Below are 20,370 nucleotides of genomic sequence, written 5' to 3'. Positions count from 1 at the left end.
CCCATTCACTTCTGTTATAGATTTATTCATTTGTACATTTTTTTGTCATTTCAATTGTATGTTGGTAAAGAGGTAAAAGATACACCTGTGAAAAATCCACATTTTTGGGCAAGATATTCTGCTGATTCCTTTAAAAAGGAACTATGAAATGAAATCTGTATTGTTTAATGGTTATTTAGATTTAAAGGATGATATAATTTTGCTAAGTTCATCCAGTTGTCTGGACACTGCTGATGCTAGATTAGATCATTTGTTGGAAATACAAATAATATACTTGAGATATTCTTTATTATGAAGTTGTATTCATTTTCTTAACCTGGAGATTGAAAAGAATACATAATAAATTATCTCTCTTTATGTATATGTGCATATGTTTTTTTCTCTTTGCCTTCCAATACCTTCTACTAAGTAAGACTTCTACTGTTCAGGAGATTGTTAATAATTTTATCCTAGACTGTGTTCAAAGAAATAACTAGGATTTGGCAAAAACAAACAAATATAAATCAAAATTAGAACTGTATAACTAAAGTCTGTTTTGTTGACTAATTATGGCATGTAGTCTTAGTACATGTAGTATTAGGAAAGTGTCAAAACCTCTCTGGTACAGGCTTTCATTTTAGCTCTTTTTGTTGGTCTTTTAAAACAAAGGTTTGAAAAATTTAGTGGGCATCAGAATGACCTGGAGAGCTTATGAAAACACAGACTGATGGGCATTATCATTAGAGTTTCTAATTCAGTCATGCTAATGCTGTTGTTTTGGGACTATACATAGCAAACTACTGTTGTGGACTGAGTGTTGATTTCCCCCCAAATTCATACATTGAAGCACTAATCCTCTAATGTGGTGGTATTTGGAATGAGGACTTTAGGAGGTAATTAGGGTAGGAATAGATCGTAAGGGTCAGGTTTTCATGATGGTATTAGTGCCCTTATAAGAAGAGAAAGAGGCAAGAGAACTAACTCCTCCCCACCACCCCCAGGAATACTCAACCTGCAAAGGCCAAGTGAGAAAGCTGCTGCCTACTAGGCCATGAAGCAATCTCTCACCATGTACAATAAATATCTGCTGGCCCCTTGTTCTTGAACATCCCATCTTCCAGAATGTAAGAAATAAATGTTGGTGGTATAAGAAACACAGTCTATGATATTCTGTTACAGTAGCCTGAGCTAAGGTAATCACTGTTTTAAAATAATCAGTGAAGCAAAATTGTTATAGTATTAGGATATTTAGATATCAGATGAAATGGAGTTTCCATATACTCTATTCCCTACTTAAACAGCACTCTGAAAATATTTTGACAGTTTGCACCCTCTATTTATACTTTCCTTTCAGTTTTGGACAGAAAGATGCAAATAGGGCATCTATTTCAAAGGATGAAGTATTGTGGATTCTTTAAATAATTTTTTCTCGGGAACCATGATTGATAGTGATGATAGCCAATAAAAACCACACTGTCTAATTTCAGTATGGTTAATGGGAGGGTTCTCTGTCCCTTTTGAAAAATTAATTACCAAGCCAGATCAGCATTTAGATCACCCCTTTCAAGTACAACTTCATATACACAATATTCCTTATGCTGTAGTACGTGATGTTTACCTCTTCTGAAAAGGTACCTTCATAGTGAGACTTATTTAGAGCAATAGCTAACAGTTACATCATGGTATTTCCCTCACTTTGCAAGATAAAACAAGATGTTCACTAAACATACAATGAGTTTTAGTTATAGTCTTGGTTGTCCAGATTAACAGAACCAGGAGAATCTATCTATCTCACTACCTCCCTATATATCTATCTATCTATCATCTATCTATCTATCTATCTATCTATCTATCTATCTATCTATCTATCATCTATCTATCTATCTATATATCTATACCAGGACATTTATTATAAGATATTGGCTGACATGATATGGAGTCTGAGAGGTTCCATGATCTTCCCTCTGCAAGCTGGAGAGTGAGGACAGCAGTGTCCTACTTCAAAGGTCTCAGGCAGTAGGACCAATTGTATAGATTCCTTTCTGAGTATGAAGTCCTGAGAATCAGATCATCAAGGGCAGGAGAATATCACTGCTAACCAGTCAAACAGAAAGTGAATTCCACCTTCCTCTGCCTCTTTGTTCCATCCAAGCCCACGCCAGACTGGCTAATGCCCAGCTACACTGCGGAGAGTCATCAGCTTTACTGAGTCCACCAATTCCACACTAATTTGGAACTTCCTCACAGAAACATCCCCAAATAATGTTTAATTAGATATCTAGACAGTCCACGGACCAGTTGACACATAAAATTAACCATTACAGGTTCACCTTTTGTCAACTTAGCACCCATACACATATCTTAAAACTATTCTATTTCTAAATAATGATAATAGCAAGGTCACCTAACATGATACAACTATGCTGTATACAACCAAAAATGTATTACTTCTTCCCTGGAGTGGAGGTAAAATATTTGAGTGATGTTTACTATTGATTCTCCTTGATATCTGGTAATACAAATACTAAGATGTCAAATTAACAACACTCAATTATTATACTATAAAGTCAGTACGTCTTATGTCTCATGATAAGGGAGTAAGAGTGGAAAGAAAACAAAGCTGTTTGCTATACACACACACAAATGTATTCATATCAAACTAAGAAGGAAATCTCTTGGCAAATTACACCTCATATCTGTAACTGGACATGTGATTGTTGCTGGTATGTTAACTAACTTCTTTCACTACCCATTCTGCATTCTCTTCGCCTCCAGCAAACACCTCACTCAGGTGGTCATTGTTCTTCACCTTGTGGAATAACCCAAACATTCACTGCTGAAGAGTCTGAGCCATTAGAACTACTATGTGGTTTGGCCTGTTAAAGTTTTCCATTGATCTTAATCATGGGAATGATAATGCTAAGAGATAGCCTAGGGTATCTTCTGTATTCCAGACATACTCTTCCTTACCCTCTTTGTGGAATAGTCCAGTTTCCCCTTGGTAGCTGCCATCAATCACCTCAGCCAGCACAGTAACTCACTTCTGTGTCTGATGAGTCAAAGGAATGTAAAGTCAAAGGGACCAAGGGGCAGTCTACTTTCAGCTCAATGGAAGCATTGTTGTGTGTCCTGGTGGAAGCAGGACTGCCCACTGTAAGGTTTTCCCTTCACTACCGTCCTTCCTGAATGTCACAGAGAGGCGTTGTCATGCAACAGCTGTCCACTTTATGATGGTGCCTGCATACCATGCAGAACCATCTGTAAATCAGGCCCCAGTCTTCTCTTCTCTGTCAACTAATCATAGAGAATTCCCTATAGGACCACAGGTCCAGGCTGGGAGACAGAAGCCATTGCAGCAGGAGTAGAGGCCAATAGCATCTGAACCACTTCTTCATGTAACTTACTTGTGCCTTGAGGGCCTGTTCCTGCTTGATCAAGTGTCTACTACTTCCATTCGATGAAGGAATGCTGCTGTGCACACTGAACTTTATGGTTAGTGGGTCAGATAACATTCAGTTTGTCAAGGGCAGCTCTGGTATCATGGCAAATTGGTGGCCCATTGTTAAACGTTCGTTTTTTTACCAAGGCTCACTAGCAGTCCAACAGCTGTTTCTCTAAAGTAGAGTAATTATCCACAGAGGATGGCAGTGCTTTGCTCAAAACGCTAAAGGCCTGCACTGTGATCAACCTCTAGAGGCTTATTAAAGGCTCCAAGCATCTGCCACTGCCATTTCAGGCTCCACTGGATCTGCTGGATATGGTTCAAGGAGCAGAACAGCTTGCACAGAAGCCGAGACATGTTGCAAAGCCTTCTTTTGCTCTGAGACCCACTCAAAACTAGCAGTTGGTAAATGGGCTGGAGTAACACACCCAAATAATGCTAATACTGCTCCCAAAACTCCATAGGGGCACATTATGTGTTGTGCCTCTCTTTCGGTTTCAGGAAGGGCCAGGTGTAGCAACTTATCCTTCGCCTTAGAAGGGTTTTCTTGACATGCCCTATATCACTGGACACCTAGAAATTTCACTGAAGTAGAAGGCCCCTGAAATTTTGTCAGATTTGTTTTCCACCTCTGTCCTACAAATGGCTAACTAATAAATATGATTTCTTGCTCACTAAGACCAATCAGCACAATGTCATCCATGCAACAGACTAGTGTGATATAATATTTACAAATCATATGTGTGATAAAAGGCTTGTTTCCAGGATATATGAAGCACTCTCAAAATTCATAATAAAAGACAACTAAACCAATTAAAAATGGGTAAAATATTTGAACACTTTACCAAAAGAGATATACAGACATCAAAGAAGGATGCGAAAAGATGCTTTATAAAATTAGTTACTAGGGAAATGCAAATGAAAGTGCAATGAGATACTACCTATTAAAATGACCAAATTGAAAAGACTACCCGGAGTGGAAGCAGTAATACAGGCCTTTGTGCTCAGAGAGAGGCAACCAAATAAGTTAGGAGATAGTTACACAAAATTGAAGTGGGCAGTAAATTTTAGTCAAGTGTTGGTTATGTTGAAGCTACCTCTGCACGTCACACTGCCCACTCCACTCTTCTGTGCACTTTTCACAGGACTCCTCTCTTCTATGTTATTTTCTCCTCTACTTTGGCTTTCATCAGCAAAATTGTAAGGAAGCAGATTAATTGATCAATCAATCTACTAAAATGATGCTGTTTACTTTCCCCCATCTAGCCATCCAAGTCCCAAGTGGAGGCTAAGCATTTTCTTTTGTTACTCAGATATCATACCAAAATACCACAAATAAGTAAGTTGAGTTTTATTTTTCTGAATGAATGTACACTGACAACTTTCTCTGTTAATGCAAAAAAGGCAAATCTGATCATGGTACCACCATTTCAAAACCCCTCAATAGCTTTCCTTTAAATTAAGGTATAGAACAAAATCCCCGATCTGGCCTCCAAGGCCCTGTGTTACCCCCGTATGCTGGCCTCCCTGGCCCATCTGACTCCTCCCTGCATCCCTCTTTGCAAGCCAGCTACATTTACCATGCTGTGCTTCTCCAATTATCTAGGCTCTCTGATAATCTAGGCTCTCCATGATAAAGGCCCTGTGGATGGCACCTGTTCACAGGCATCACCTCTTAGAAATGAAGATGCTCAGGCCCCACCACTGATCTACTGGAACAGAATTCACGTTTTAACAAGATCTCCAGGAGACTCACAGGCATTAAAGTTTGAGAAGCACTGCTATAGGTTACCTCCCACTGCGGTCCTTTGTTTTGTTTTTCCTTTACTCCTTCCCCAGACCTTTGCTTGCTAAGATTTCTCACCAGATTTCTGCTTAAAGTTGGGAGTTAGGTATGGGTCTGGAATGTGAGCTACAGTTTGCGTGAGGAGGACAAATTTACTTGGGGTTGGGTCTTGACAGGAATCTAGAAATTAGGCCTCATTAAAATCATGTGTGATTAGCTCAGATAAGACCATACTGATCAAAGCACTCAGAGCATCAACATTTATTGATAAACTGGAGTTTGCAAAAACATGTCAGAAGTGTCCTCTGTGGTTGAAAATAGTGCCATAAAGTGTAATTTCTATTGTTAAAACCAGAACTGTCTGCAATGACTGACGTTTATGATTTCAGAGACTGTGGTGCCCCGTGCAGCAACCTGGATTTCTCATACATGTCCAAATCCACAATGCCCAAAAGAACAGCCTAGCTTTGTCCAAAAGGTAATCAATGGGTGTTATCAGGGGAATTTTAGTTCTTCACTCCTTCCTCTTCTGGCAAAAGCACACAGTTGTACAATTGGTTAACTCTTGTGTTCAACACAAATTTATATAAACTTATGTAAACAACATTTTCCTGAGCTTGGATAATGAAGCCTCCAAAGTGAATCACTGTGCAAAGAACTGTCACCTGTTTTATTGTCATTGCAGTGCTCTTATATTAGTTTCTACTTCAGAAAGCCAAACACAGAAAGGAGCTCAACAATTTCTAACAGATATAGGTAAGAGAGAATGCTTTTTGTAATATTCATTATTTTTTCATAGAAAGTTAAAATACTGTTAAATTTATAATAATTTTGATTTGATTTACAATATACCAAAATAGCCAGTTGAAGATGGAAAACAAATAGCGAATAATCTGCATGCTTTATTATTGTGAGTAAAATCTGGATGAGTAAAATAGCTCTAAGAACACACTGTACTCTTTAAATATTTAATCATCTGGTTAGCATACTTATAATGACTCTATAGGATAAGTTTTGGTGAATTAGAACTTTAAACAAATGAACAGTAGTTTAAGGATTTAGGTCAATGTTTTCTACATAAGAAATCTTTCTGATAATTGTGTTCAAAATATTTATTTGATTTAATTAACCATATTCTCTGATTAAATTTTAAGTTAAATCACTTAAATAGTAACCTCTCTATTCTTTCACCCACTTCTGACAATAATTTCATTATACATACATGTATATATACATATATATACAGAAAAATGAAGAAAATGTTTCTCCAGTGCTTTTCTCAGATTTATGACTTAATAAGTACCCACACATCAAATTGAGAATTTTTGAAATGTTTAGTGATTTGAGATTGCATGGAAGGATGTTCACTCGAAATAAATGTTTAAATAAATAATTTAACAACTGCAGTTATTGGCACTGGTTATTTATATTGCCTGTATTAAGTTCCAGTCTTTGGATCAATTTTATTCCACTAATAAAACTTGTGGAGAAGCAAATGCTTTAATCGCAAACCAGGAGGATTTCTAAAGAAAGTCAGCTCTAATCATAGTAATAACAAAGATAAAGCATCTTTTATATATGAAAAGAACTTTGAGGCCATGCTAGTATATTTATGAGCAAAAAGTAAAATTAAGATGAAAGTTTTTAACACACCATTGTAAAGGAATTATACTCCAATAAAGATGTTTAAAAAAAAATTCTTAATTAAAAAACTTAAAAAAAAATGAAAGTTTCTAATTCATACACAAATTCCATAGGAAAATAAACATGGAGTTTTTAATAAAAGAAAAAGAAAGGTGACCCTGTGTTGACAACTTTTGCTGAAGCCAGAGTTGACAGATATTTATCCTCCAAACGCTGAGACTTTCCCCTTATTTCATCTTCAGCCTTCCTCTGATACTTCCTCTCTCTCTTTATTTGCTTGTCTTTCCTACACTTATTCATCTATGTTCGTTTGTCTCTTCCAGTTTTTTGTTGTTCCTTGTTTTCACCCACACAAATTTTCCATTCCACTTCTCTACCCACTCTCATCTCAATGCCCTCTTCTCTCTCTTTTGAAAACTTTCATGACACTGTTCTATAAGGGAAAATATAGCATCTGTCTATGGGCGGTGGTAAACAAATGTCAACTGTTGTCCACAACTTAGATACTTTATTTCATTCTCCTCACTGCTGTGCCACTTGCTTCCCTTTCATTTCTCATTATTCTCCGACCTCAACTCTGTCTCCAAATGGAAATTGCTCTCACTAAAAAATCTCTTAATTCCCACACACAATGATCTCTATTCACTCCTTATCCTACCAGAGCAATTATTTCATTTTAGGCACTGTATTTTCCTTTGTCCTTCTTGAGTATTTTCCTCTGATTAAGTTCCCAACACTCAGCTTTCCAATTCCCTCCTGCTTCTCTGACACTCTGCTCTGTAACCTTTTCTGGTCTTTCCTTTTCTCCTTTTGTGTGAGCCAGAGCTCTTGGCTGCAAGATGAAATGAGTTAATTGAATGAAAATTGGCTTGGACATAGAAATGTTAGGGAGGTTGGGGAAATCCACTAGAGAAATTGGCAGGACACAAAGAAAGAAGTCAGACAGTCAACAGCCAAAATCATGTCCCATCTCTAGCTCAATAAGACCTGTTGTCATTGCTGCTGAACTTGAATGCCACAATTCACACTCTCAATGCCATTGCTATGGGTACAGGATTTTCTGGGGTCATGATATTGTTTCCTTGGTTGACTTTACAACCAAAATTCTCTTTGTCCACATTTGACCTCTTTCTCCCCTCTCCATATCTCAAATACAGTGTAAATGAGTTTTTGGGGCTAACCCTATATCAAGCCCCCTCACTCTAGGTACCAGGGGGATGGGAAAGTTAGTTTCCAGAAACTTTGGCTTCTAGAGAGGATGAGAGCTTTAGTCTGCCACCAAGACTCATTTGGTAGAAAAGAGGATCAGATGCGAACCATCTAATAAATGATGTACATCCATTTTTAATCTCTTTAATATAACTTCTTCAAGTTTATTTTCATTCCTTCCTCTTTTTTTTTACCTTATGCAGACTGTCCAATGTATAAGCCATATATAAGTATGTTTTCAGCCACCTCAATGATACCCAAGTCATTATTTCTATTAAGCACTTGTAGAATCATACTGCTAAGTTTATCTCACCTGGATGTTCAGAGGATGCTCCTTGCAAAAACTGGCTACTGCATCTGAGTCTTCAATCTCAATTTTTAATGACTACCTATCCAGTCATTAAAGAGAGTGACTCTCTCTCCTGTACTAACTACTCCTTCACATTTAATCTGTCACCAAGTCTTAGTGACTCTACATTCTGATTTATTTTGATCTATCTCTTTGTCTCCCTCATCATCCTAATCATATCACACATGAACTAAGAACCTCACATACATTTTAATCAACTGGGGAGCATTTAAAAATGCATATTACTTGACCACATTCATGATCTACTGAATCAGTTTCTACAGTAGTACCTCAGACTCAATGTTTTGCATGAAAAACTACCTTAAACAATTCGGATGTGTAATCCGATTTGGGAATTACTGGACAAGAGTCGTAACTTCCTGAAGAGTATTCATGACACAAGATTCTTCTTCCGGCAGACTATTTCTACGACCAAATATTTAATTTCAAAACTAACTGATGATGACACTCCACATCTTAAAAGTTTTCAGTGCTTGCCTATTACTTGAAGAATAAAATTGAAGATCATTCACATGGCATTCAATTCATTTGATAATCCAGGCCTTTCTAACATTTTTTTGATGTGCATCCATGTCAAACACACAGAATTTCCCTACCTCATTCAATAGTTTCCCCATAAGTTGGCTCATGTTCAGAATTTCTTTCTTTTCTTCTAAATCTGTTTATTCCTATACATATTTTGAACTGAAATAATCACATTTTCCCAATATAGCAATTTCCCAAAATACTTTTCATGTATTAAAGAGTAAATAAAATAAATGGCATTCAGTCTAGTGTATGGTTTTATTTATATTAGCTTAACCAAATCTTCTTTTTAAACTTCTGATAAATGTTACTTTATATTTACTGCATTGTGTTTTAGAGGGCATCTATTAAGGATACGGAAACAAAAAATGCAACAGAGCTGACAGAGTTTGCTCTCACAGGACTTACATATCAACCAGAGTGGCAGATCCTCTTGTTCCTGCTCTTCTTAATGCTATACCTCATCACCATTGTGGGAAACCCTGGTCTGATTGCTCTCATCTGTAATGACCCTCACCTTCACATTCCCATGTACTTATTCCTTGGGAGCTTGGCTTTTGTAGATACTTGGTTATCACCCACAGTGGCCTCTAAGATGCTGGTCAACTTCTTTGCCAAGAGCAAAATGATCTCTCTCTTTGATTGCAAGGTACAAGTTTTTTCCCTTGCAATCTGTAACCATGGAATGTTTTTTGCTGACAACATTGGTGTATGATCACTATGTGGCCATATGCAAACCATTACATTATCCAGTGATTATGATGACTAGGCTATGCATCTGGCTATTAGTTTTGTCATTTTTAGGTGGCCTTTTCCATGCCATATTTCATAATGCTTTTTTATTCAGATTAACTTTTTGCAATTCCATCATAATACATCACTTTTACTGTGACATTATACCATTGTTTAAGATTTCCTGTACTGATCCTTTCCTGTACTGATCCTTCCATTAATTTTCTGATGATTTTTATTTTCTCTGGGTCAGTTCAGGTGTTTACCATTTTGATGGCTGGGGGAGGAGAAGGGATCCCATGCCCAAAGGGGTAAATTGGGGGACCATTGGGAGGGCAGAGGATCAAAAGGGAGCATGACCAGGTTTCCCCTGCCCAGTTGGGGCCCCAGGAACCTGCTGAGATCCCGGGCCTGATCCTCTGCCCACCGAGGCTCCCTCCAGCTGTGCAGGTCCTGAGCGAGTGGGAGGGAGGGAAGGCAGAGCAAGAGTAAAGGATGGACCTACAGGCCGGCACCTCTGAGGGGCGGCTGGGGGAGGGGAGGAGTTTCTACACCCAGCGGGCTCCACCCATGGTTAGGGGTCCAGGGGGGATGGGGGAGACCCTGTGGGAGACCCTGAGGGGGGAACGGAGGAACGGAAGGGAATATGGCCAGCACTTTCCCTGTCCACTTAGGCACTGGGGAGCCTGTTGAGCTCTCAGGCTGAATCCTCTGCCCGCGGAGCCTCCCTCTTACCGCACAGAGCCCAAGCCCTGTCCCTACACCCCCACCCAGGGCCCTACCTCTACACTCAGAGACCCCCTCCAACGTGCTGGGCCTAAACCCCACCCACACACCCTCCCCCAGGGCCCTACCTCCAAACTCCGGAACCCCACACTCCACTCATGCTGCCTCTCCCCTTGCACGCAGGTCCTAAGCAGAGGCCCTGCACCCCGCTTGAACATCGCCCTGCCTAGGCCCCGCCCCAAAGGACTTTGCTGACTGTGGGCGTCTGGAGCCTAAGCCCTGCCTAGGCCCCACCCCTGCTTAAGTTCCACCCCCCCATAGCCAAGGACTTTTTTTTTTTCTTCTTCTTCTTTTAGGTTGGGGTTCTGTTTTACCTTGTTGTTGTTGACACATTTATATTTTTATTTTTTCTAATAAATCTTTTATTTTTCAAAATTTATTTTATTCTTTATACTTTGTTATTGTTCTGCTCCTTTTGGCTTGTTTCCCCCCCCCCTTTTTTTTTCTGTTGTGGTTTTGTTTCACCTTGTTGCAGTTGTTTCAATTATATGTTTATTTTTCATAATACATTTTTTACCTTTCTAATTTTATTTTATTTTTTATTCTTTGTTATTGTACTGCTCCTTTTTTTCTTTTTTTTTTTTTTCCACTGAGCCACACGGCTTCTGGGATCTTGGTTCCCAGGCTGGAGGTTGGGCCTCCAAACAAACAAAAAACAAAAGCCCAAACAATATTTGTCCTCAAAAATTATATTAAGATTTAAAGGGTTTTCTCTTCTAAATGTTAGAAAAACTAAAGTATAAAAGCAAGCTTTTAATCTACTCTGATATACTTTGGAAAATTTTACACAATTTTCTTAGAATCAGAAAAATTGTAGATGAGTCAATTCAGATGAAAGGATTCTTATACATACTGTATTATTTATCATAAAACATTGTTTAAGTTTAATGTATATAACATGTTGATTTGATACATTTGTATATGGTAATTTGATTGCCATTGTAACATTAGCTAGCACTCTATCATATCATATAATTGTCATTTCTTTTTTGTGGTGGGAATAATTAAGACCTAGCCTCTTAGTACTTTTGATGATTATAATAAACTATTTTTGTCTTCATTTACTATACTGTACATTAGATTCCAGCACTTATTTATCTATTAGTTGCAAGTTTGTACCTTAAACAACATAACTCCTACTCTCTCACTCCCTATCTCCTGGTAACTATCATTTTACTCTGTTTTTATGAGTTTGGCTTTTTTATATCCACATGTAGGTTATATCATACAGTATTTGTCTTTCTCAGTCTGATTTATCTCACTTAGCATAATGTCCTCAAGGTCCATCCGTGTTTTCACAAATGGTAGGATATCATTCTTTCTGATGGCTGAATAATATTCAATTGTGTGTGTGTATATATATACATACATACATATATACACCACACTATATACCACACCTTATTTATCCATCCATGCTATGATGGGCACTTAGGTGTCTCTGTATCTTGTCTATTGTCGATAATGCTGCAATAAACATTGGAGTGCAGATATCCCTTTTATAACTTGTTTTCATTTCCTTTGAGTATATACCCAGAAGTGGAACTTAGAGAACATATGGCAGTTTTATTTTTAATTTTTTGAGGAAAATACATATTATGCATAATGGCTAAACCAATTTACATTCACACCAACAGTGTATAAGAGTTCCCTTTCCTCCACATCTTTGCCAATACTTGTTATTTCTTGCCTTCTTGATGACAGGCATTCTGAGAGGTGTGAGGTGATATCTCATTGTGGTTTTGATTTGCATTATCCTAATGATTAGTGATGTTGAACATCCTTTCATGTGCTGTTGACCATTTGAATGTCTTTTGGAAAAATATCTTTTCAGTTCCTCTGTACATTTTTAAATCAGATTGTACTTTTACTATTGCGTTGTATGAGTTCCTTACATATTTTGAATATTAACCCTTAATTTTTTAAATGATGAGTTGTGAATAATTTTCTTTGTAGACTCTTCTTCAAAATTGATAGAGTCAATTTTCAGAAGAGGTCACTAAGGATCATTGATAGGACACTGAAAACAAGTTCACCCCTTCCAGGTCACTGGGATAGAGGTAGGACTGGAATCAATATCACTTTTTCCCCATAACACTGTACAGCTGTCATAAGAAGTACAAGTCACAGTTAACTTCAAAATGCCTATAATTTAATGAGGAAGTTATACATTCACATATAAAAAAGGTAGATTATACATAAGGCATTCTAGATTGTGTTGAGTATATAAGACATGTTTGAGTGCAGAGAAAATGGAGATCAGTGTGGTCTGGGGCATTTAGTTAAAACTTTATTAAGTAGCCTTATATATAAATTATGTTTTATATAAAGGAGTAAATGATTTAGATATATGGGCAAAATCAACAGAAATAATCATGGACAGAGTCAGTGTTAATGGAAATGGGTATGACATTGGGAAAAGGAATAAAAGAGGTGATAATCAATGGATATTTAATTCCTTAGCTAGCCAAGATTACTGTTTTTACAATTGAATAGTCGTCCCCTTAACCTTAGTGATCTTCATGCAGTTCCTAAGATACAATTTTAACATGTTTATTGTATGCTTTTTTCAGACAGGCTCTCCACTGGGAGATTATATGAAAACTTTTGCTCAATGAAAAAGAATAAGTATGTAAAGAAAAACTGATTTTAAATTTATTTTTAAAATCTTTAATATAAATACTGACACTGAACTTATCTGAGAACACTGAACCAAATATGGATACCCTAAATTTGTACACTGTACTTGTGCAAATTCATAAAGACAAACCTTTTCCACTGTAAGCATCCTCCCTGGAGTTATCAAAATAGTCTCGTGAATCTGAGTTTCAGATTTGAGGTCATAGAGGCTGACATGTTAGGGGAATGAAAGTCCCCTAAGAGTTTGTGTGCCTGTATCACAGAGACAGTAGGAGAAGCTGAAGAAGCTCCTCTCCTTGTTGTAAAAAGAAAAATTTGAAGATAAAATTATACATTTTCTAAATTAGAATCTTATATCTTCATAATTCTTATCTCAACAGACAATATAGAGATGACTGAGGATAACTGCTCCTTGACAACTGAATTTATCCTCATAGGACTTACAGATCACCCAGAGCTAAAGACCCTTCTGTTTCTGATGTTCCTTACCATCTATATGATCAGGGAAACCTTGGTCTGGTGACATTGATATTTACAGAGCATGGTCTTTACACATGAATGTACATCTTTCTTGGTAACCTCGCTCTGATGGATTCCTGTTGTTCCTGTGCCATTACCCACAAAATGCTGGAGATATTGTCCTTTTCTAAGGACAGAATGATTTCGCTCTATGAATGCATGGAACAATTTTATTTTATTTTCTCTGCCTTGCTGAAAGAGCAGATTCCTTTCTCCTGGCAGCAATGGCCTACAATCGCTTTGTGGCCATATGTAACCCACCTCGGTACCACACCATGATGTCAAAGAAACTCTGCATTCAGATGACCACAGGGGCTTACATAGCTGGAAACCTGCATTCCATGATTCATACAGGGTTTCTGTTTAGGTTCACTCTCCATGGGTCTCATCAAATCATTCACTTTTTTTTTGTGATGTTCTTCCATTATACAGATTCTCCTGTGTTGACCCTTATACCAATGAATTAATGATATTTATCTCTGGAGGATCAGTTCAAACCTTTACTATTACCATAGTAATAATCTCTTACCAGTACATCATTTTCACAATTTTCAAAAAGGAAATCTAAAGAAGGAAGAAGGAAAGCTTCATCTACTTGTGCATCACACTTTGTCTCAATAGTCTATGGTTCTCTTCTCTTCATGTACATTCGACCAAATTCAGTTAATGAAGAAGATAAAGATATACCCATTGCTATTTTTTATACTCTAGTGATTCGTTTATTAAACCCTTTTATTTATAGTCTAAGAAATAAGGAAGTAATAAATGTTGTGAAAAAAATTATGAAGATATCATAACATTCTGAAACAATTATCATGCTATGTGGACAATGGATTTTAACTTGATAAAACTTTTTCAAAATCAAGGAATACTGAGAAAGTGGGAAATGACAACTTTATATATAAAATGTTAAATTATTAACATATGATTGGTGTATGAGTCAAATAAACAAGTTCAGAAAAGAGACTTTCTGCTAAAATGTATTCCAAAATATAAGCTACTAGGTTTCATCAGGGGTAAACTAAATAATTACTCTTGAGGTCAAAATTATGTTCCAGTATAATTAGTTCCAACAGTTACTCTTAGTTTCAGAGTATAATGAGTTACAATTTTCAAAAAACCCAACAAACCCTAGAAGTAGAAGTCATTATATACAAAGGTTGCCTCCATTTGATATTGCTGGCAAATTTCTCCAATCTGAAGGCATAATCTAACAAACTCCCCATGTCTCAAGTTCTTAAAAATTAATCCCTTCTTAAGCTATACTGTGTGACAGAAGTAAACTATATATTTCCATTTGAATCTCAATTTTGAGTTTAACAGATTATATTTGAATATGAATTCATGTACAATATTTATTCACTAATCAACAACATTTTCCTCTTAATTGTTAGTCAATTTTCTATCAAGTTCTCTGAAATAGAATATCTGAACAAATTGGTGATTTATCAATCTGTAGTTGAACACGTTGCTACTTACATTGACATCCCTTATGTACTTGATATTATCATGTTGTTTGCTTTTGATTGGCAGTCCATCATATATGACAGTGTAATTCCTGAATATATTAATTAAATAAAAGTTTTTTTCTCTCTGATATTATGTCACTTGCTTGTTATTAGGAATATCACTAACCTGGACTGATTCCAATTATAAGTATTGATGTATGCATAGCATTAACAAAAACCAGGAGATGCTGATTAAGCATACTGAGATATAAAATGTTAAAAATTCTACATTTATAAACAAAAACACTTATTGATCCTTACATGTACAATTATGAAAGAAAAAAAAATTTACTGAGAACCTACTATCTGCTAGGCACTAAGCTAGAACTCATATATGTTACCTACTAAAGAGTTAGACATGATTTTTCATGATTTTCCTCAGTAAAAAATTTCATACTTTGAAATATCAAGGAAAGGATTTATTACCAAAAGACCAAATCTAGAAATAATAAGCAGATTAATTGATGTATGTGATTCTCTGATCATTTGCCTTTTGGCCTCAATCCATTTTCCAACTTCCTCTCCTGTGTTTTGTTTTATAATTAAGAACCACTGTAAACTCTATTTCCCAGACTCCCTCCCTTTCAAATGTCTTCTGGCTACATTCAGACAGTGAGGAGCACTGTAACTAAAGAGTGGGGGGAAACACACAATATTTCTCCCCTGTTCCACTGCTGTAGGGAGTGTCTCAAGCACAAGCTGCATCTTATCACTGAGTCCACCTCCTGCAGAGAAAATGCTCATGTGGGTCAAATCATGGGTTCTGTTAACTAACCACTCATCCTCATGGGAGCTTCCTACCATTAGTAATCTCTGGGCTCCCTTACTATTCCTTGTTTGACTTTTTGATTTTACAACACTTTCAAACCGTTTGCTAAATTAAATTTTCTCATCTTAACTAGTGGGCAAGGTCTTTGTTTTCTTGAATTGTTCCTCCTACAATGACTACATAAAATTTAAAAACTTTTATATAATAGTAAAATAGAAGAGTTAACAGCCACATAAAAATACAAGAAAAAATATTTAAGACATTTATGAGGGAACGAAAAAGTTTAACACCTTTAATATATAAGGAACTCTTACAATTCATTAAAACATGCAAACATCTGAATGGAAGGAAGGGCCAGTGAACATTCAACAGAAGAATTAAAAATATCCAATAAGTTTAAGAAATATATTTAACTTATTTCAATTTAAATAAATGAAATTAAAACTTGTTTGTTTTATTTATTTTACTTCTATGGGGTGAGGGGAAAGAAGAGCTATCAGTTTGGAAAACATTTAAAAGGATAATGATAGCCAATTTGTGGGAATATAATGGAGCAGTTGTAATTCTAAGATTGATACAGTCTTTCTGGAGGACAGTAAACAAAATAGATTAGATTTGGGGTGGCCACAACTGGGGAAGAATCTTGATCATGGGACTTAGAGGTCATCCAGGACCAGGGTAGAGCCTGGGTGGGACAGTGGTGGCCATTGATGGCACTTACTAAAGTGGCACCTCAGAAGCCACCCAGATCTCTTAGCAGAGCAATGGACACCTACACAGGCAGCACACTGAAACTCTGTGCATGTGACCCACTCATTTAACATTCCCCTCTGCTGGGGCAAAGGTTCCAGCACAGGGAGAGGGAAAAAGACACACTTAAAGGGAACAGGGCCCCCTCAAAGCCCAATCCTCATGGCTTCTGAAAAAATAAATAATAAAACATAAATAAACAATTTACCAGATAAAAAATTCAAACATTGGTAGTAAAAATGTGAACTGAACTAGGGAAAATAATTGATCTAAACACTGAACAATTTAACAAGGAACTAGAATATAAAAAAGACCCAGTCAAAAATGAATAATTCAATAGCTGAAATAAAAAACACACTAGAAGAAATGAATAGTAGACCAACTGATACAGAAGAATACAAAAGTGATTTGGAAGACAGAATAATGAAAATCAACCAATCAGAACAATAGGAAGAAAAACAAGTTTAAAAAATAAAAGCACTCTGGAATAACATGAAGTGTTTCTGTATTCACATTATAGGGGTTCCAGAAGGAGAAAATAGAGAAAATGGTGAACAAAAATGTATTTGAGGAAATTGTAGTTAAAAATCTCCCAAACCTGAAGAAGGAATAGATATCCAGGTACATGAAGCACAGAGGGTCCCAAAGAAGATGAGCCCAAATAGACCCATACCAAGACATATCCTAACAAAAGTTAAAGAGAAAACTCTAAGGCAGCGAGAAAAAGGAGAGCTATATTCAAATGAATCCCCATAAGACTATCAGCTGATTTCTTTGCAGAAACTTTGCAGGCTAGAAGAGAGTAGCATAATGTATTCAAAGTCCTGAAAGGGAAAAACTTGAAACCTAGGACACTCTACCCCTCAAGATTATGATTTAGAATAGAATGAGATAAAGAAATTCTCAAACAAGCAAAAACTAAAGAAATTCATCAATACTAAAATGGTGAAGGGTCTTCTCCAAATGGAAAAGAAATAAGAATCTGTAAGAAAGGGAAAAAATCTCACTAGGAAAGGCAAATATATAGTAAGGAGGGAGGACCAATCAATTAAATAAGCCAGTGTGTAGATTAAAAGACAAAAAATTGTAAGAGCAACTTTAACTATAGTAAATAGTCAAGGGATAAGCATGAAGATATAAAATATGACATCAAATACACAAAATGTTAGGTAGAGGAGTAAAAATGTAGATCTTTTAGATTGTGTTTGAGTGTAAACAACTACCAGTTTAAAGCAAGTAGATATAATTACAGGTCAACATTTAGGAACCCTACAGTAACCACAAATCAAAAATGTACAATAGATACACACACACACACACACACACAAAGAACGCAAGCATAATCTTAAAGAAAATAATAAAACCAAAAAGGAAGAAAAAAGAAGAAAGAAAGAACAGAGAAGAACTACAAAAACAACCAGAAAACAAGTAATAAAATATCAATAATTACTGTAAATGACAATGGACCAAATGCTCCAGTCAAAAGACAAAGAATGGCTCATTGGACCCTTCAGTAGGCTGCTTTCAAGAGACTGCTTTCAGGGATAAAGACAAACAGACTGAAAAGGAAGGGTTAGAAAAAGATATTTCATGTAAACAGAAATGACCAGTAAGTGGGGGTTAGCAATATTCACATCAGACAAAATAGACTTTAAAACAAAGGCTATAATGAAAGACAAAGAAGGGCATTATATTATGATCAAAGTATTAATACAAGAAGATATTATATTCATTAACATATATGCACCCAATACAAGAGCACCTAAATATATCAAACAAATACTAGCAGACATAAAGGGAGAAATTGAAAATAATACAATAATAGTAGGATACTTTAACAGCCCACTTACATCAATGGACAGATCACCCAGACAGAAAAGCAATAAGGCAACAGTGGTCTTAAATGACATGTAAGTCCAGTAGAACTTAATAGATATATACAGGACACTACAGCTAAAAATAGCAGAATATACATTCTTTTCAAGTGCATATGGAATGTTCCCCACAACAGATTACAGGCTAGGCCACAAAACAAGTCTCAACAAAATTAAGAGAATAGAAATTATATAAAGCATTTTTTCCAACCACAACATTATGAAACTAGAAGTCAATTACAAGAAGAAAAATGAGAAAAGAACAAACAAGAGGAGATGACACAATATGCTACTAAAAAACCAATGGGTCAATGATGAAATCAAAGCAGAAATTAGAAAATACCTTGAGACAAATGAAAACGGAAGCACAACACTCCAAAATCTATATGATTCAGCGAAAGCATTTCTAAGAGGAGGCTTTATAGCCATTCAGGCCATTTTCAATAACAAACAAACAAACAAAAAGCAAAAAAACAACCTAACCTACCAACTAAAAGATTTAGAAAAAGAAGAACAAAGCCCAAAGTTAGCAGAAGGAAGGAAATAATAAAGGTCAGAGAGGAAATAAACAAAATAGAGATCAAAATGACAATAGAAAAGATCAAAGAAACCTAGAACTAGTTCTTTGATATGATAAAAAATTGATAAACCATTAACTAAGCTAACCAATAGGAAAAGAATAAATAAATAAAATAAGAAATGAAAGAGGAGAAATAACAGCTGATAACACAGAGATACAAAAAATCTTAAGAGAATACTACAAATGGTCATGTGTCAACATATTGGACAACCTAGAAAAAATGGGCAAATTTCTTGAAACATACAGCCTGCCAAAACTGAATCAAGAAAAAACAAGCAATTTGAACAGACTGGTCACCAACAGTGAAATAGAATCTGTAATTTTAAAAAGTCCCTGCAAACAAAATACAGGACCAATGGTCCTGCATCTTCTTGATTCAGTTTTGGCAGGGTGTATATTTCAAGAAATTTGCCCCCTGACAAAACTGAATCAAGAAGAAACAGGCAATTTAAAGATGTAGACATAGAGAATGGACTTGAGGACACAGAGTGGGAGGAGGAAGCTGGGGTGAAGTGAGGGTAGCATTGACATATATACACTACTGAATGTAAAATAGTTAGCTAGTGGGAAGCAGCAGCATAGCAGAGATATCAGCTCAGTACTTTGCAATGACCTAGAGGGGTGGGATAGGGAGGATGGGAGGGAGGCTCAAGAGGGAGGGGATATGGGGACATATGTATGCATATGGCTGATTCACTTTGGCGTACAACAGAAACTAACAGTATTGTGAAGCAATTATACTCCAATAAAGATCTATTTTAAAAAAATAATGAAGTACAGGACCAGACAGCTTCACTGGGGAATTGTACTAAACATATAAAGAAGAGCTAATACCTAAACTTCTCAACCCAGTTCAAAAACTGAAGTGGAGGGAACACTCCCAAATTCATCCTATGAGGTCACCACTATCCTGATACCAAAACCAGACAAAGACACTAAAGAAAGAAAATAATAGGCCAATATCTTTGATGAAAATAGATACAAAAATCCTCAACAAAATATTAGCAAACCATATCCAACAAATATAAAAAGGATCATATACCATGATCAAGTTGGATTTATTCCAGGGATGAAAAGATGGTTCAGAATTCACAAATAATGTGATACACCATATTAATAAAAGGAATGATAAAAATCATATGATCATCTCAATAGGTGCAGAAAAAGCATTTGCCAAGATTCAACATTTATTCATGATAAAAACTCTCCTCAAAGTGGGTATAGAGGGAACATATCTCAACATAATAAAGTCCATAA

At 36.2% G+C, this 20,370-nt stretch overlaps 2 pseudogenes; both read left to right on the top strand.

Moving 5' to 3' along the window:
• Positions 1-1,589: 1,589 nt before the first annotated feature.
• Positions 1,590-10,002, top strand: LOC137765941 (olfactory receptor 5H8-like; annotated as a pseudogene).
• A 3,502-nt stretch (positions 10,003-13,504) lies between these two features.
• On the top strand, positions 13,505-14,429 carry LOC137765795 (olfactory receptor 5K1-like; annotated as a pseudogene).
• Positions 14,430-20,370: the final 5,941 nt, after the last annotated feature.

This window comes from Eschrichtius robustus, chromosome 6 (assembly GCF_028021215.1).
Source record: "Eschrichtius robustus isolate mEscRob2 chromosome 6, mEscRob2.pri, whole genome shotgun sequence".
Classification (NCBI taxonomy): Eukaryota; Metazoa; Chordata; class Mammalia; order Artiodactyla; family Eschrichtiidae; genus Eschrichtius; species Eschrichtius robustus.
Note: the sequence above shows the minus strand (reverse complement) of the source record. Positions and strands in the feature narration are given on the sequence as shown.